Below are 15,727 nucleotides of genomic sequence, written 5' to 3'. Positions count from 1 at the left end.
GAGTCTGGTCTGCAGACTCTTCAGGTGCTGCCTGGTGTGCAGAGCCTGGTGCAGAGGAAGCATGGTGCCAGCGCAGCCACCCAGTATCAGTGTGGCTAGAAGTGTCGCAGAGCATCCTGCATCGTCTTCCCTACCCTACCTTTCAGCCACTGGAGACTGTCACAACTGCCATTGCCCTTGCCATCAGCATGACCCCATGGTCCTTCTGCTGAGCTCTTCTGGGGATGGACAGGGAGAGTTAGGTGACAGACCCAACCACCAGCACTGTGTAGTGCCAGTGTAGTTACATTAGTCCCTGCAGAAACAAGGGGATGGGAAACAGGTGCTACTGGGCAGGGGTACGGACCTGGAATAGGCTGGGATTTCCTTAGAATGACCCTTCTGGTGACAGATTTCACCCCAGAAGAATCAAATTGCATGGAAAGCATTGCTGGGAATATGCTGCTGAGCAAGTCTGAAAGCCCAGGCCACACAGAGTGTACCTTCAATATCTCACTGACATGATCTGAGAGGTCCCCATAGACACACATTCTTCCCCTCCCTGGTACTACCAATTCTTGCAGGCAGAGGGATCCTGGCTTTGCACCCAGGCTCTACTGGTGTAAAACACCACCATCCCCAAGAGAAGTCCTCCCAGCCTCCCCCAAGCCCCCGTGGTCTGTCCTCCCAGCCTTGTCCCCTCCCTAGTCTATGGCATAAACTAGATCTGAAACTGGAGTCAAACCAAAACTCTGCCTCATCTCTTCCTATGGGAACTCTGATCCCATGTCTGATTCAGCACATTGCTGCATAATTTCAAGCCCTACCCTGTCATATGGACATTCATTCCCATCTTGGCAGGGGTGCTTAGACACTGCTGGACTCTCACCTGGATTAGTTGCTTCAGGCTGTATCTCTACAGCACATGCTACCTTCCCCACATGATGTTGTGTGGTGGGAAATGAGACCTTGCACATGCTCCCAGGCTTCCTGCTCCTTATTTTACTGGGCAACCTCTCCTCAGAGCGGGAACTGTGTCACTTGTCCCAGGATAGCTGCGAAGGGCACCCTGGGCCAGATTCACTCCAGCTGCTGCCCTGCATGGGACCTGCTCTCTGCCCACCAAGTAGCCCCAATGCTGTCTTGCAGCATGAACAGAAGATGCTCTCTTTGATCCACTTTCTCTTTGGAAAGCAAAACAGTTCATCTTTGACATCACACTAAAGCTATGTTAGGTGAATTACCAGCTCCAATGGAAAGTGCACCACATGCCGGAGGCAGAAAGTATCTCGGCTAATTGTAACAGGTCCTGAGAAAAACAGTCCTGAAATAGCCAGGTGGGATGGAAGCTTTTGGGTGCCAGCACTGCTCCTGGCTCACCAGCTGGCCCCATACAGGTAGTCAGGGCCCAGAGGGGAGGCTGGTGCTAGCACCTTTACCTTGTCCTACCTGCACAGAAGACAGCAGCCCTTGCTTCCATACCCGGGCATCACCACCAAGTGACCCAGTCTGACTGCATCTCTGCTGGTAGTGCTGTCCTTAACCTCTCCAGGTGCTCAGCAGGACAGGTCTCCAACAGGGAACCTGCAGCCTCAGGGTAGGAACAGGCAACGTGGAAACTGTGACTCTTGAGCCCTCCATGCAAAGCCTCAAGTCCCCACTTCACTGTGAGGGAGCAGAAAAAGCAGGGCTGCTCCTCAAGGGACAGGGAGCAAGGTGAGTGGAGCAGACCCTGAGACAGCAGCCAGGTCCAGCCAAGAGTCCAGCTCATAAGGCAATAACATGGTGATGAAGCAGGTCCAAGTTCAATGTTGGGAGTCAGACCTCAGACCAGGTTTAGGACAAGGCTCAGCAATTACCAGACTAGCACCCCTCTACCATAGCTTATGAGTAAGGGCCAACTGCTGAGCTTAAATAGAGCTCCTGGGCCCAGGGATGTGGGTGGAGAATCCAGGTGAGGCTGGTCAGGGCCATTAAGACTTGTTAGTGTCCTCAGAGCCCTGACAACCATGTTTGAAAAAGATGATATATGGAACTGCTCCCATTGCCCTGAGGAGCCAAAGGTTTCAACCAAAGGTTTATGGACTTTTCTGCTTGGAGAAACACGATGAAGCTCTCCCAGGTGGGTGCCAATCTCATGCCCACCGTGCAAAGCAGATGTAACCCAGCAGTAGCTCTGTGCCCTGGGAGCAGGCATCTCCTGTGGGCGGAGGGGAGGAAGGAAGGGGAAGGATCATCTGGGTGGCTATGGTGACAACATGGCTTGAAAGAAGACACATCACCTCCCGCACCAGGGATGGGGCTGCCCAAGGACCACACAAACCCTGGGGAAGATGGGGGTGCAGGATTACCTCCCTGAGATGGAAACCCTGCCTGGATCCGCCCGCCTGAACCTCCAGGAGTCATGGACACGACAGTGGATGTTTTGAAAGGAGTTTGGAAGAACACAAAACTTCTTCTTTGGGGCCTGTTTTCTGTACTGACTGTAAATGTTTGTTGGATGAAGAACACACTCCCAGAGGTATGTATCTGATGGATCTCAAGGAGCCACCATCTCTTTGCTGATGGTTTATAAAGAAGCTCAACTATTCAGCCATCGGAAAAACATGAGCAGAGACTTAATAAAGGCATATTTCCAATACACAAAAAATTAATGAATTTGTATGGTATCCTGCCTACAAGATGCATTAATTTAGATAGACGGCACTCAAAGCTTTAAGAGCTGGTACTGCAGAAGGTGGACAGAATAAAAGCAAAGGAGAGCAAACAGAGGAGAGATTTCTAAGTGCCCATGACATTTGTTCAAATACTTTATTTCAATCAGCTTAAAAGGGAAACATAAAGCTGAGGTTGCTCCTAGGAAAGGGAATGAAATTGAAAACCAAGTAATGCACTGAGAGCAATTCAAAGGGAACTGAGAGGCAGCCATCTGCTACAGACAGGGCACGAGCAGCCCTACCGAGGACAGGGTTTTGCTCTTCTGATGATATTTTTGTTTCCAAATACCATCTTCCATTGTCTTGTCTGTGGAAGAGAAGTCACTGAAAAAAAAAACGGTCCATGAACAACACAGGGAGAGTTTCACCTGCACAGACTAAGTAATTTCACATTTATTTTGCCAAATGCTTGGGGTTGGGGTCCAGATCAGGCAGAGGAACCTGCCCTTCAGGAGAGCATCCAGCATTTAAAGCTCATGTTCAATTTGGTTTAGAAATGCCAAGAACCATTGCAGTAAAAAAAAAAGGCAAAAACTGAAACATCATCTCAGAAAAGGTGTGAAATTCCACTTCAACGCTAAAAATTCCTCTTTCCAATTCTCCAGCCTCTTTCACGTGAGCCAGGAGTGTGCCGAGGGGAGGAGCAGTGTGCGATGTCCTATCCAGACATACATTCCTGGCACCGTCTGGTGCCGCTTTAAAGCAAGGCTTGATGAAAGCTGCTCTAATTTCCCTCACAACCCCACCATGCCTCGCAGCAAGGCAGATGCTGGGCTGTCCCGGTGCCCCCATGGCATCAAACAGCAGCACCAAGGGGGATATTTAGGTGGAAAAGTGAATTTTGGGCAAAGTGATACTTATGGCTTGGTTTCCAAGGAAAGTTGTGATAATTTTTGTTTGAAAAATAGAAAACCAGCAAGCTAAAGAAGAAGGAAGGCTGTTTATGACCACCTTCAGTACAGTAGACTGTGGGGTAAAAAATGTATTTGTTCAGCAATGTAATTTACTTCTAGTAACAGAAGAAAAAGGTGAGACTATTGATTTATCACTATTTTATATTTGTTTTCTTCTTTTTACATTCATTAACTCTCAGGGTTTCTTTTATCTGTGAGCTGTCTCTGATAGTATTCAATACATTCAGCATTTCTATAAATATGTAAATATAAGATCTGTATGTGTAAACACACACGCATAAATAAAATAGTAATGATGTGTATATCTATATTTATGTATATATAAAAGCTAAATTATCTCCAATTTATCCAACATCCTTTATATCTCCTATATGCACCCCAAGCCAGCATTATGTTCCTAAGTACATATAGTCTTCATATTTATATGAAAATGGCACCTATGAGGAAAACAGATAAAAGACTAAAAAGTGTTTCTGGTGGATAAGTAACCCCTAATTCCTTACTTTCTTTTTACTCATTTCCCAGAGCAAGCAGTGGAAGATACATGAATAAATCTGCACACATTTCTTTAACCTGCTTGTTTAGCCATTTTTCGTGAGGTTTGTATCAGAGATACCTGAGCTGATAGCAAGAGGAGCAAGCGGTTCTCCCAGGAGCTCCCCTGCTGCTGGTGCTTTGGTCCTGATCCAGAGCAAAGTTTGGAATTATGAGTAGGGAAAATAAGGTTGCACCAAACAAAGTAAAGGCTGAGAGGAAGGAAAACGTCCCAGGGACACCCTGAGCTGAGTTTTCCTTGAACACCAGGTAAATGGGAGGCTTACGTCTCTCAACTGTGTGCAAAGAGCTGGGGGTGCCTGGGGCTACACATAATCTCCCACTGGCCCCAACCCAACTGCAGTATCCTGGGGACATTCCCCTTTTCCTCATGCACACAGTTAATCCTAGTTAACGCTGAACCTTCTCTGTTACAAAAGAAAATCAGATGAGAAAATTCTCCGTCCTTGTTAAAAATTGTGAGATGGCCCAGCAGTACCCCAAGACCCAGACTGTTTCCCAAAGGGTGATGCCTTTGAGTCACCCCGAGCTCTGCTGCCACCTTCACCCTCTGCCCATCTCCTGGGAATTTTTTGCTGGGGCAAGGAAGAAAAGTCTTCCCGTAAAGGTTGGCCCGTGACCTGGTGTATTTTGTAAGCACCAGCAAATGGAGCTCATAGGGCCAAACAGCGCTCAAAAGGCCAACTGCTGCTGGTGGAAACAGGCACAAGAACCAGGAAAATCAAAGGGATTGATGCATGAGCAGAACGAGCCCCAGAATTGCTGCTCGTTCCGACTTATTTCAGGATAAAGCAGTGCTCCGGCCAGGCTAAAGCTCTGGGGGCAGCTGCTCTCCCAGCTCAGACAGTGCAGGAGCATCCTTGGGGAAGGGGCTTGCTCCAGCTGTATGGGAAGAGAGTGCTGGCCTTGAAAGCAGCTCTCTGTGGGTGTGCGTGTGCGTTTATGTGTGCGGGGGTGTATCTGCGGGTACGACTGCGAGCCCAACTCCCCAGCAGCTGCCCTCTGCCAGCATCAGCTGCTATTTACTGCACGGCCTGGCCGGGCCAGGCTGCAGCGGGGATCGCTAGGCGGGAGGCGTCACCGTCTCGGATTTCTCCTCAGTCAGTTTGGCAGCCGCGAAACTTCGACTCGTTTGTAGGAGAATTTCTTCCCAGAAGGAGGAAAAACCCCGCTGGGGGTGAGGAGGGAAGGTGCCGGGAGTTGGGGTGCGCTGCCGCACGGCGCGAGCTCCCCCTGCAGCGCCCTGGGAAAAGCAGCCGCGCCGCCAGCCAGCCCCTGCCACGGGGCACGTTGCAGCCAAAATTGGCCGGGTTTAGCCACGAAATCACCCACGCAACCGGCATTGCACCAGGCCGGTGCACGGGTGAGCCCTCGGGGTCGCAGGCAACGCTCGGAGGGGCTCCGAGCCCTCTCCTCCCTTGTTTTTCCACCTTGCCCCTGCCTGCCCGGATCGAGCCGGCACCCGAGGGAGACCCACAGCTGGACCCCCCAGCTCTGTTGGGGGGGCCCTGCAGCAGGAGGGGGCTGGCAGAGGGACCGAGCAAGCCCCTGCATCCTCCTGCTGCCACCAGTCCCCAGCATCCAGCTCCCACTTTTCTGCGCCGGGCAAGTTTCAGGAATATTTTACAAACTGCATTTATTTTGCACCCTGTGCTTGTAGGTCTAATGGAAGGAAAAAAGCCACCGATATTTTGAGACTCCTGAAAGAGCCACTTCCTAAATGCCAGTGCTCTGGGATCATGTCGGTTAGAGAGCCGTACTCCGTCCCATTGATGGCGTCTTTGGATGCAATTTTGGATTTGCTCTCTAATGAAGCAGTGAGGTATTTATAGCTCTGATGGGTTGTGCTGGGCATTAATGCTGTCCTGGAGCCAAGAACCTTGATTCCTGCTTTTAGGCTAAAATAACATGGAGATCAGTGCCACCCCATGAGGGAAAAAGGGAGGCAGAGGATGCTGAAACGCACGCTGGGTGGGACCCAGAGCAAATCCCAGTTTGGCTGCAGGATATGGAGGTGGGGGCTCGAGGCCAGATTTGTGAGGTTATAGGTCTGGGATTCACCAGTTCCCTGGACCCGGCATTTCAGTGAGAACATGAGCAAAGTCTGGCAAAGCCCCACCAGCACAGGGGATGCTGTGCTTGCTGTTACCTTTGCCAGGGGCTCTGCAGGCAACTTATGCTGCTCTTGCTTCCCTCCAAGACATGAAGGTTATGGGAATTACCATCCACTCATCTCTCACTCCCCTGAGCTAAGATAACGTCCTTGGGACAAGAACGTGCTGTGGGATAGTGGAGGTAAGATGTAGTGCCCAAGTCCTGCATTTATCTATCGATCTCAAAAGCCCCCACTTCCTCCAAGATGTCTGCAGAGATGACTTCTCCCTACCGCAAGGATGCCCATGTAGTGTTTTCTCTGGGCAGCAGATTATGCAAGCCCCAGGTCTATGCTCTTATTAAAGCCCCTGGAGAGGGGGCTCTGCTGAGGGGCACAGAGCGCCAGCAGCATCCAGGGATGCTGTCTCCCTTCCCTTGGCACCCAGAAGGATCCAGAAATATTTCCAAGTGTTTGACCAGGAGAGATTTCCCGGGACAAGTACTACCAATATGCCCTGGGTGGGTGCAAGCGTGGAAGGGGACTTCATGGTTTGCCACAGTCAGTGTGAGGGAGGAGGAGGAAGAAATAACCAATAAAGCAAGCTCAGCTTTTGCTGGCATCCCAGCAGCCAGAGAGGTTACAGCAGGGATGACACAGCCTAGTCCCAGGCAGAAGGTGAGATTATCTCCATCAGCAATTGCTAACAATGCTGCAGAAACTTTAATGGCCAGGGGGACCAGTGGGAAACACAAAGTGTTAGTGGTTTCTACCGGTGGAGATATGGTCATGGATGTAACCACAGTGGGGAGATGACAGCTGGGGAGGAGGGAGGCAGTGAGCTGGGGCTCCCCATGGATCCTCCTCCTCCAGAGACCTGGCTGCCCAGCTTCACTGCAGACTCACAAAAAATATGTATTTGGTCTCCATCCCTTCCTGGGCTTATCCGGGCAGCTCCCTTACCTGTGCCAGGAGTGATGCTGGGCCAAAACGCCAGCTTTGGAAGAGCAGGGCTGGGGACAGGTGCTGGAAAAGAGAGACAAGAGACCCGATTAGTGTGTCAAAGATGGAGAGGACCAAAAGCAGGAGCATCCCTGCTCAGCTGCCATCACCCACCCAGGTACAGCACATGCCGACCCCCCCGGCTCCCCGCCTTCACCCGGACTGGAGGGAGCTCACTTGCAGAGAGGCCATTTCCCTCCAGATTTGTGGGAAGCAGCACAAGCCAGGAGCTCCCTGCGGCTCCCACCAGGCTGTGAAGGGGAGGACAGCAGCAGGTGGAACAAAGGGAATTAGCCCCCCAGCTCCCCTGCCACGCAGTACTCCTGGGGCAGGGCCACTCCTCTTTGCCCCGATATTTTTGGGTCAATTTTTTCCCTTTTTCTCTCCAGTCCTGGGCCAGCTTCCCAGCTCCATGCTGCAGACAGCACCTGCAGGAAGGGTTCAGGCCAGGGTGCCCCAAGCAGGGGGGGGTTTAGCCCACACCTTGGTGCTGTCAGCAGGCAGGACCCAATGATGCACCAGATTAAACACCCTGAAACCCAGAGAGCACCACGAAATAGCCTCAAACCACTGAGCAGTCCCCAGTGCTCCTGGGCTCCTGTGGCTGCCAGGGCATCTTTTACTCCACTTTGCTGCAGGATCTGCTTCTCCACAGATAGTCTTGCAGCCACCAGGACACAAGCCAGGAGATGTCCCTTGCGTGGGAGGGCCAGGGCCATGGGCACAGAGGACATCAAGGTCCAGAGCAATGTGGTTCCCACAGGGGATCCCAGCGCTGCATCCCACCCCAGGCCAGGTGTAGAGCAGTGCCCGCTGCTGTGCAGACAGCTGGATATTTCCACTGAGGTGCTCACCCCCTCCTTCTTGCTGGGTAGAAAATCCTGGGTATCCTGTGGGGGAAAATAGAGCTGCAAATCTCAACACATCCTTTTCTTACCATTGGTGAAATACTGCCTTGCCAGCACCAGTTTTTAGCCTCTTTACAAAATTCAAACCCAGGAAAAGTTCAGCCAATATGCTGGCTTTCCACAATTTTCTCTTTGCCAAAAACTCAAAGCCTTCCCAAAAAGCTGCTGCAGCTCTGTGGCTCACAGCTGACTGGCACATGTCCCCTGCAGTCAGGAGCACGTGGCGGGCCGCGATGCCACGAGGATGCTCAGTGCCTACTGATGCCAGGGCTTTGGCTGCTGCCACCAGACCTCAGCAGGGCTCCCCCAGGGCTCCCCTGCAGCCCACGCTGCCCTGAGCCAGCATAGCCCCATAATTTCCAGCCTTTGCCACCAGATTTGCATCGCTCGACATATACACGTTGGGGGTGGACCTTCTCCACAGTGGTCTCTGAGTCATGTGCACAGCAGCACGGAGGAGATGGAGGAGGAGATGGAGGTCTGCGTCCCAGCTCCCTACCTGTGCTGGGCTGCAGAACAGCCAGGATCACTTTCCAGACTCCTCTGGCTCATTCTTCACTCCGCTGCCCAGTATTTCATCATCCACCTCAGCAAAATGTATATTTCCCTTTTAAGAGCTCTCCTAGAATAATATATTTTTTTATTATCGTGACAGTGAGGGCTCCTGTTGCCATGGATACGTGCCCTTTGCTAGAGCAGGAGCTTTCTGGGTGTGGGAAATTCTGCTATTTTTCCTGATCTAGAGGGTTTGATTTTTTTTTTTAAATTTGGTATTTATTCCCATTATCATCATCTGAAACAACAGGTCATTTATATTGCATATGGATATGTCACCAGTACAGTAAAGCCTTCAGAAACAACCTTCTGCTTTTAGAAGAATTTTTTTTTTGGGGGGGGGGGGTTGATCTACCATGCGGCATTGATAATATATAGTATAACAAAAACATGGAAACTCTGAAAAGGTCTCATCTGTATCTCACCACGTTATACATTAAATCCCATTTCTGGCTTCAGGACTCCTGAATAAGTGTTATAAAACCAAGTCCAATTTCATGTCGTTTTCATACTCTTGCTGTAGAACAAACCTATATCTTCCTGTTGTCAATTCAGCCATCCTCTGGTCCTGAGCCTCTTGAAACCTAATCTATTTAAGAACACACAGAAATTAAATGGATATATTAAATGGAGAGATAGATAGATAGATAGATAGGTAGATAGATAAATCAATTCAGCTTTTTACTCCAGCATTCCCTTACAGGCGAGTGCTGTAACATTTACATTTACAAAGGTATCACACATACACAAAGACATTACAGGAACTTTTCCAAAGCACTCCATCCCTCAGGGTAATTAGTGGTGCAGGATTGTGCTCTGCTTCTGCTGCTCATGGCTGTCAATGAGTACTGGGAGGGAGCAGAAATATGCCCATTTTACAGAAAAGGAAACTGAGGCACAGAGACAGCCTGTACCTGGTCCCAAAGCAGATGAGCAGCAGAGCTGGGATGAAAACATCTGGCTTTCCTGGCTTTCTGCTGAATCTTTCCCCAGTGTCTCCAGTGACAACAACCATACCGGCTGCCTCCTTGTTTTGTGGCAAGGAGGACAATTGAGAAGTCACCTGTGGACTTGTTTCCCTCTGTCTCATCAGGATCAGAGATGCTGTGTGAGACCCATTTGCTTCCCTCTCCTTGTACTCTCAGCTTTTTTTGTTTTGAGTTTTTTTTTTAACTAAAAATAGTAGAAATTAGTCAAAGCAGACTAACATCACATAGAAACTCCCAAAAGAGCAAATACTACAGAAAAGGTCCAAGATTTGCCTACAACAAGGCAAAAGATTTGCTACTGAAGTTTTAAAATTAAACAGCTGAAGTGAGATACCGAGTGGATTTAATAGTTTATGCAAACTTGAATTGAGCAGATGCTGATACTTGCTGGGTTCAAAGATTATAGCTGTGTGGGAGATGGTTTCCCCAAGCCCCGCTGAAGCCCTTTGCCCGGCACGAGGCACAGCCAGCAGCCATGCAAGGGACCCCCGCGTGCCCAGGCTGGGCAGCTCCTCCTGTATCGCTGCCTGAGACTCTGCAGCATCCACAGCCCCCCAGGTTCAGCAAAGAGATGGGGGAGAAGATGAAAACGTGGGTGTGCATCACTGTGTTTCACCCCGGAGGGCTCAGGAGGCTGCTGAAGGAGCCTCTGCTGCGGTGGCCAGGACCCAGAGCCCCCCTCGGGTGATGCCAACGGAGAGGGCAAGGCTGCTCAAAGCCACTTCGCCTGGAACACACGGGAGGGCCCTGGGAAGGGACATGGAGCTCCCAGAGAGCGTGTGATGGCAGGGGAGCATCTACTGGGAAAGGGAAATAGGGCCCAGCCCCATGGAGAAATGGAGATGTCCTCAGCTGGTGGTGGGAAACCATTTAAAAGGTGTTTGTATCCTCACCCAAGCCTTGCGGAGACGCCAGCGTTACCAGAAATGGAGAGGCGGAGGGACACCCCAGCAGTGCCCAAAGAGATGGAGGAAAAGGGGGGGAAAACCAGGGGGTCCAACCTGGGCACGGCCTCTCCCTGCCCACACCAGCCAGCTCTTGCTCCCCCCTCCAGACAAGCAGATTTCCACCCGAGGACGTGGCTGAAAACCTCTGCCATCGGCTGTCCTGCTGCGTTTCAGGGAAAGTCTCCTTGAGAATGTCACATGTTAAAACATATCCCACTGCAATTTGATTTACCTCTAAGAGGGGAGAAAAGGGTTATCCATGACTCGTGCGAGCCGTGCAATTTCACATCACGCTCTGTTGCCATGGAGATGTCACACGCGGGCTGGAAGGGGACCAAGCACCCCGGCAGGCAGGCACAGCACCAAGGAGGCAAGGAGGAAACAAATACTTTCCATAAAGAATGAAAGGAGGAGGAACATGGGGGAAAGCAGCAGCCCAGCAGGCACAAGGCAAAATATTAATTACCGGGGTCCCTGCAGGTCGGGGACACATCCCCACCGGGTGCTGGACACAGCTTCCAGCAGCACCCATAGAGCAGGACCGGGTGTTTGGGTGCCCCATGCCAGCATCCCAACGCCGGGGCCAGCTGCAGTTAGTGAAGTCCCTGCAGTTTTCTAGAGACATCCACATTTGAGAGCTGACCACATTTAAAGTGCAATTTTTAGGTGTAATTTGATAAAAGTGAGAAATAAGCCTTTTTTTAAAAAAAAAAATGGCTTTTTCTGTGTTTCTCTTACTTCTTTATGAAACTGGCAGGCCATTGCACCGAAGGTGCACGCTGCCACTGATACAGCTGCCGACAGCATGAGCGTATTCGTGCAAGCAGTTGTGCCCAAGCCCCCGTTGGTGCCACGGCATGCTCGTGCTTCACAGCACCTGAGCACCTTCACCTCCTCCGTCCCACCGCTGCACCCTCCCTGACTTTCCTCGCACCGCCACCGACGAGCAACGCCTGAGCAGAGCTGAAGACTGCGGGAACATCACGCAGACAGCGCTCCCGTTCCTCTGAGCAAGTATTTCTGTGTCCGGTTACTTTGGGAAATGCTGTTTGATGCAAAGCGGTTGCAGACACAAATGCTGATCCCGGTTCTCATGTAAAATCCTAGTGGGATTTCCCCACACAGGAGAACGTCGGTACTTCAGAAAAGCAGCATGTAGAGCAATGCTGGGAGAATACGGCAATAACAAGTGTTTCGGACAGCTCATGTTCTGTTTTCCATAATTTGAACAAATATATTAATTTATTCAAATGTTGTATTAGCAAAGGAAGAGAAGAGTCATGATTCAGCCAGGTGCAGCTGAGTATCTTGGACTGTTTAAGCCTATTTATGGGACGAGGATGTTCCCAGGCAGGGTGGAGGGTGAGCTGTGTTGCTCCTGTTTGCAGCCCATCTGCTTTTGCTGCTGCTTGGAGGAGCCAGGAGGAGTACTGACAGTTGTGAGCAGCAGCATGGGAAACCTTGTCCAGACATTTTTTTAATGGCTTTAACTTAATAAAGTGGCTCAAGTGGGAAGTTATCACACGGGAGGAGAAGACACAGCCACCGCTGCGTGAGGACGAGCCAGGGAAGCCACAGTGGGATGGGTGCAGGACCTGGGGACTCCCAGGGGTGTTTTGGCTCTCAGCACACCCCAACATCCCACCAGCCATATATCCTCACCAGGCAAACACCATTAAATGCTCAGAGCTTGTTTCCCCCAGAGACGGGGCTGGAAAAGCCCATCCCTGCCCAGGGACACGGACGGCACAGGCGAGCGGCTGCCACAGGGCACGTGCGGGCTGCGGAGCCACAGCAAGGGGATGCACCAAGTGCTCACTTTTCAGGCAAGAATACAGCCAAGGCTGAATGAGAGAAAACATCCTCATTACTGCCTCGGATCCTTAACATTTAATGTAGCTTCCCCACTCCCACAGGGCTCCCGCCTGGGTAAGATCACTCCTGTTTACATTCATCAAATGCCAAATACAGTTTCCCCACACCCCAAACGGGAGATGTCTGTGGGATCACCGGCACTGGCATGCTGCACTAACTCTAGATGAATATTGACTTTTTAATGACAAACGCTCTAGTACAAATACCAACGGATGCAATGCGGGCCTGGGCAGACAGCTGAAGGGGGCCGGCATGCCTGTTATTCAGCAAATGAATTATTTGATTCCCCTTCCCTGCAGCATGCTGTCTGCTAGGAAATTTTCATTTGGTCTCTCTAACTCGAGAACCAATTGTAAATGTCAGCACTAAACGCTCAGATTTAAGTGTTAGGTTGTCTTGTTTGATTATGGCACTAAAAGGTCAGAGCCAACTAATGGAAAGTACAAGCGGTATCGGGAGGGAAACAGTGTTCTGCCATGGGTGAGCAAACGCCTAGGGACAACCTAATCACTCTTCTCGCAGCATCTCTCTCTTCCCTCTCCGGCTCCTTCATTCAGGGCTTTTTTCCAGGTCTTAGGACCTGGAAAAGCCATTTCTAGGGAAAATTCCCACTTGTGACAGGAATGCTGACAGCGTTGGCTTTCCCCACAGAGGAAACGAAAAGCTCACTTCTCCACGTCCTGCCCAGATTTGCTCCCAAAGGGCAAGGGATGGCACGAGAGCCGGGCTGCTGCCAACCCCACTGCCATCACCCATTTCTCTCCATGCATGGCTCAGGCTGGCATCAAAGTGTTTTGGGTGCCAATGCCCCTGCGCCTCCATTTCCATCCCCGTTTTGGCCCCCCTCTGGCAACCAGCATCCCAAGAGCTCGACATAGAGAGCAAAATATGACTTTTTTCCTCCTCCTTTCCATTTGCCATCCATTTCCCGACACTCGCGGCACCTTTAATATCCCCTTTCCCTGAGCTGTTTCAGTCATGGTGGCCAAATAAAACTACAGTTGCCTTAAAGTGACTCAGCTGAGGAAATCTGCTTTTTATCTGAGCTCATTATCACCATTCCAGGTCTATAAGCCAAGTTCATTATATTTATTTTAAAGCCACTTTCAAAAATATTAGTCCTTCTGCCATAAAAGTGCCTGGCAGACTAAAACCCCAATGAGCTGTTATTCCTCCCCGGGGAACAGTGTGCTGTAGTCCCAAGCAGGAGTGTTCATCACTCCATACAGATGCCGTTCTGCACCGGGAACCAGTCCCTACTGCTAACCCCGAAACCTTCCCTGGGCAGAGAAATTCAGTGCCAATTCCGGATGTCAGAATGTTTCTAGACATTTACATCAATGAGAATAGGGAATTTTAGGAAAATGAGGAGTTTTAAGGAAATAATCGCAATGTTTCTTCCCCAAGACTTTGGGGTCTGATGAGCGCTGGCCTCAATCCTTCAGCACCAGCCTGAAAAATAACTACCATCCCTGGGATGCTCATACCACCTCTCTGGACATCTTCCCAGGAATCGAAGATGTTGCTGGACTTAGGGAGAGATCTCCAGCTGCCACAGGCTCCTCTTGGTGAGGCAGTTTCTATCCTCTCTTTCTGGGTGGTTTATCTTACAAGGTCTCACATCACTCAGAGAAATAAGAGACAGTTGTCTTATTCACAGCCCCTTTGCAAGAGCATCCTTGGGGAAGGGGTCCCATTAAGCAGAGGATGGTGCCAGAAGGGTGAAGAGGCTGAGAAACCACCATAAAATACATGAGGGGAAAAATATCCTCACCCCATCAACCATACCAAATGCAAAGAAATCAAAGAAAAGAAATACCCATCTCCAAACTGAGCCATCTCTTTCATAGCCCAGGCATAGAGCGGGACAGTCTGCCTGAGCTGCACTGGTAAAGTCCAGGCAGTTTGTGGTCTATAAGATTAATAGGAAATCTGCTCTGGATTGGGAGTGATTCCCTCTTTTATTGGAATGAACCCCAAAGAGTAATGGCTGTAGGGCAGGAAGAGGAAGGTAAATTGCAGTAATAATGTGTTTCCTTGTGCAGACATGCTTTTGATCATAGAAAAATACACCATCTGTTTCTAAATTACTTGTTGTATTGATTTAACAGTTAGTAACGTGAGGGTTTTTTTCTTTTTTTCTTTTGCAAATCCATTTTGCAAGGTCTCCTGGAAATCTGACAGTTATGTGCAATAAAAAGTACGGGCTTGTTCATCATAAAAGATTACTGCTGCCAGCCATAAGGCTCTGCGCGGGGAGGAATGGGCCATACCCGCATGGGCTCCTCGAGCCTCCTCCCCTCCAGCACCCTGTCCTGCCAAGAGCTGAGCAGTTAAGTGCTTATGCACCCCATAAGAACTATTTCTTTACACCAAATAAGCTGTTCCCATGCCTTCTCCCTGCTCAAACCACATGCACCTCACTGCCCTTGTTGCTTTGTGTTTTTATTGCTTTCCTTCCATTTTTTGCAGCTTATGCCCTGCTTCTCCCCCTGCACCCCAAAGGCTGCAACGGCATCAGGGTCCCTGCAACCTGGGAGCGGTTCTGCACGTGGCAAACCATGTGTGTCCCCCAAACACCTCCCCCAGGATGCACACCTTCGCAGGGGCTGCCTCCTCCCAGCCCCAGTAACTGCACCCATCCTCATCTGCCAGGGACCAGCTCATCTTCATTAGGCAAATCATTAATTTCCCAGTGGTGCACCGAGATTCACTCTAAGCAGAGCAGAAGCCCTGCAGCTCTCAGCCTCCTCGCCTGAAAGTGCCACCTCTGCATAAGCACCCAAGGAGCAGCACTCTACACCCACAGCCGATCCGGGGAAAGAGGGATTCCCTCTCTCAAACAAGGCTCCGAAGGGAATGCCCACTGCAGCCCGGCCAGCAACGCCACAACACACCCCACCGCTCTGATCAGTGCTGTGCCGGGGATGACTCCATACAGCGCAACAGGATGCCTGACTTATCATTAAAAATGATATTATTTTGCTGCTAATTAGTTGCTGTTATTCAGCCTACACTCTTGAGCATTAGCCTTCTCCCTTAACGGCTTTCCTGGGAGACTCCAGGCTCCCCCATGTACAGGGCCAGGACAAAAGGAGGTTAACCCAGAATTTGTCACTGTGCAGCGATGCAAATGCTGCCCTTTTCCGTCCTGGTGTCCCTGTGTGAGTGCGGACTCTGGGCCGAGAGCTCTA

The sequence above is a fragment of the Buteo buteo genome, chromosome 2 (genome assembly GCF_964188355.1).
Source record: "Buteo buteo chromosome 2, bButBut1.hap1.1, whole genome shotgun sequence".
Classification (NCBI taxonomy): domain Eukaryota; kingdom Metazoa; phylum Chordata; class Aves; order Accipitriformes; family Accipitridae; genus Buteo; species Buteo buteo.
Note: the sequence above shows the minus strand (reverse complement) of the source record.